Source organism: Octopus sinensis, linkage group LG2 (genome assembly GCF_006345805.1).
Source record: "Octopus sinensis linkage group LG2, ASM634580v1, whole genome shotgun sequence".
Lineage (NCBI taxonomy): Eukaryota > Metazoa > Mollusca > Cephalopoda > Octopoda > Octopodidae > Octopus > Octopus sinensis.
In genome coordinates this window covers 150,535,601-150,539,392 of record NC_042998.1, presented here as the reverse complement: position 1 = coordinate 150,539,392, position 3,792 = coordinate 150,535,601, and the positions used below count along the sequence as shown (strand labels likewise).

The 3,792-nt window shown below is 39.7% G+C and overlaps 1 long non-coding RNA gene across 1 annotated transcript in view; it reads left to right on the top strand.

Moving 5' to 3' along the window:
* The first annotated feature begins 585 nt into the window (after nt 1-585).
* Nucleotides 586-3,792, top strand: part of LOC118761971 — an 18,115-nt gene continuing 14,908 nt past the window's right edge. Inside the window, exon 1 of the long non-coding RNA XR_004997765.1 lies at nt 586-724. This is a non-coding gene — a long non-coding RNA (uncharacterized LOC118761971). The remainder of the gene's footprint in view (nt 725-3,792) is intronic.

The window sequence follows — 3,792 nt, the reverse complement described above, 5'->3', positions numbered from 1 at the left end:
CAAATCACTATTTATACAGCTAAGATGCGGAAAAAGCAGGGCAAAGAGAAAACTTACAATTACGTTTGGAGCATTTTTGGTCGGAGATCTGCTCCATTAGAAAACCAAGCAACAACAACAACGATAATGCAGCCTTCAGTATTATCAATTTCAAATTTTGGTACAGGGCTATCAATATGGGGGTTGGGGGTAAATCGATTACATCGACTCCAATGTTCAACTGATACTTAATTTATCGATTCCGAAAGGATGACAGGCAAACTCGACCTCGGCGGCATTTGAACGCAGAACGAAAAGAGAAATGAAATGCTGCTAAGCATTCAGCCCGGCACGCTAACGATTCTTTTCTACTCTAGGCATAAGGCCCTAAAGTTTTGAGGAGGGGGCCAGTTGATTAGACCGACCCCAGTATGCAGCGGGTACTTAAGTTATCGACCCCGAAAGGATGACAGGCAAAGTCGACCTCAGCGGAATTTGAACTCAGAACGTAAAGACAGACGAAATACCTATTTCTTTACTACCCACAAGGGGCTAAACACAGAGAGGACAAACAAGGACAGACAAACGGATTAAGTCGATTATATCGACTCCAGTGCGTAACTGGTACTTAATTTATCGACCCCGAAAGGATGAAAGGGAAAGTCGACCTCGGCGGAATTTGAACTCATAACGTAACGCCAGACGAAATACCGCTAAGCAATTCGACCGGCGTGCTGACGCTTCTGTCTGCTCACCGCTCGCCACCATTATTATCAATACTGCGAACATTGTATCGCTGCCATTACCACCACTGTAACCACCACCACCACCACCACCACCACCACCACCACTACCACAGCCGTTACCGTACAATTTACGGCACCACTATCAACAACAACATCATTTCTACCAAAAAAAAAACAAAACAAAAAAAAACAGTTGTTTCCCGATACCCCCCCTCCCAAAAAACAAATCGATAGATTTCATTTTAGACAATATGGCGCCGCACGATTACAAAACAAAAACGACAATAAAATATGAAAAACACTACAAAAACAACAAAATTAAAAATAAGAATAACAACAAGAGTATCAACATCACCAAATCACTTACACACATACACTCACTCATACATGTGTTTGTGTGTGTGTGCGTGCGTGTGCAGTTGTACATAAACATGCATAAACACACACACACACACACACACACACAAATATGAGTTTGTGTGTGTGTGTGCGTGCGTGTGTGAGACTGTGCTTGTATTTGACTCACCTGTCTCGTGTTGTCATCCTACGTCATTGAGTGACGAATCTAGTTTACAGATCGAAACCTGGGGTCTGATTTCGTTGCTAACAGTAGAGACTTGTCACCGGTGAAACAGAACTTACTGAAGCCGGCGGCTCTGTTCCTTTACCACCGCCACCACCACCACCACCACCACCACGTCCGCTATAGCAACATCATCATCAACAATCAGTGCTGCTGCTGCTGCTGCTACTACTACTATTATTATTACTGTTGCTGCTTCTACTGCTGTTGTTGCTGCTACTACTACTACTACTTCTACTATTTTGTAGTAGTAGTCTTGGACCAGTCCATTACGTAACAATATAAACGATATTAACCGAGAAAATTAAAATGGAAATTATAAATATATATTTTGTTGTATCTCAGTAGGGTCATTATGACAATAATAAACACACGCACAGGTTCTATCTTCTTTATTATTTACTGATCAGTTGGTTAACTATTTGATTGGGCGCCTGTTTGGTAGAAAATTTGTGAAAGAAAATATCTTGTTTTGTTCATCCTCCTTTAAACTTAAGAAGGTCTTGCAGATTTTTATTGTCGCTGGATATAGCGATCATTTGTAGTGCATGGATCAATGTGTTGCGTTGTCTCCCCAACAACTCGAGTTCAGCCATTCTTTGCCCAAACCAGTTGGTGCATATCCTGTTGCTCTAATAATAATAATAGGAATGAAGCAGAAGGTGCAATTTGAGGACTAGATTTGCCAACTCCTTATCAGAGGTTTATAGATATCCTCTTTCTCAAGTTTATTTCTGACCAGATTAGTTTCCAGAGGGCAGCTGGTTTCCCCAACAGCTCATATCTTTTCCTTATGGTCCCATACAACTATGTCTAACAAATTGTGTGTTAACTTGGTAGCTGTTATGATATTTAAGTACTATCAATATTTTTTGACCCATCTGTCTCAGTATAGTCAACTTTGTTACTAATTTCTTTTTTTTACTCTATTCCAGACTGTTTTGGCCCCCGCATCATGCCTCATGGGAAGATAATATCTAGAAGACATTCTCTCGCAGTTGGCAATAATGTGGTTGATGTCTTCAGTCTTAATTTTCGTGGCCTACGTTTTTCTTCTGTTAATGTTTTCTGCCTCTTATGTTGCAGGTACTTGGTGGGATCTCTTGTTCTTGAATTTCATAGAGATAGCCTTTAAAGTGGGATGTCATAAACTTGTCGGTACTCTACGCCAACGTTTTGGTATGATCAATTCCTTCTGTGATTCGTGTCTTTCGTACCAAGTACTCATGGACTATCATCTCAGTGCTTGCAAACTTGGCTAGTATAGTAACTGGCATCTTTCCAGTGCTGTTGATGTGACTTCTGTGTCACAATACGTGCTTCATATGATATCAATACAGATCTAAAACCATGGTCACCATTCTTGAGTGGGAAATTTAATCTATCAGTATCTCCATTGTTTCCAGCAACAATGAGTAGCTTACGAATTCGTACATCAGTCACGTTGTGGTCTTGTAGAGACTAGTTACGAAGGGCAAAGGCTCCTTACTAGTTACGATAGGCACCTAAAGGTAGGTGATTTGGTTGCTGTAAACTGAGAGTTCAGTTCTCCATATTTTTTTTCTTTACTCTCTTGAGGTATTCATTTCTTGTCCTCTCCTTATTGATGGATCCACCATAGCTGATATTCTTATTCTGTCCAGGATTCTTTTGGCTTTCCTCAGAGAGTCAGGTAGTTTTAAGTCGAGTAAAGGCTATATTTTTATATTTGTTATTATTCAGCTTTATTTTAAAAATATCTTGCGAATAGAGAAAGAGCCGGTTTCTCATCTAGATCCATGGCTCCTTCATTGGAGTTTCAACACCAACAGGTTTTTTTTGCACGTATTGTGTGTATATGTATTGTATTTTGAGTTAGTTATCTGTAGATTTGTATGTTTTGTTTTATGTATGTATTCTCATGCATATAATTGCATGTCTAGACATATATGATTAAATGATAAACTTCTGGGACGTTTTACAGATTTTACAGTTCCAGTGATGTATTGGATCTGTAGTGTTCAGTATAGGTGTCTTTTTCTTTTTCGCTGATCTTAAGCTTTCTGTTGACATCCGTTGGGCAACTGATTTCTACTACTGTTTCTCTGCTCTATCCTAAATCACTATGTCAGGTCTATTATGCTTATATTTTATTGAGGTTTTCGCTGGGCCATTGCACCAATACTCCTTCATTTTATGAGTGGCAATGGCCTCTACCACATTAAGGATTCTTATCTCTTTGGCCTCAGGATTATCTTTCTGTACAGTGTCTTGACTACATCGGTAAATAATGACGCGAAAATAGTTTTGGATAACTGCTTATGATGTGGGTGATATTTTCGGTGTTAACTCCACAAAGTCTGCATCGGTTGTCACATTTTCGTGTTTTTTCTTGCGTCTCTGTCCCTTTTGTACATCAGGCATTTGGTTGCTTTTGCCACACCTTCAAACTGTGAGTTAGTAATCCCGTTGTTGGTACATGATAGACTGCTTTGATAATCAATG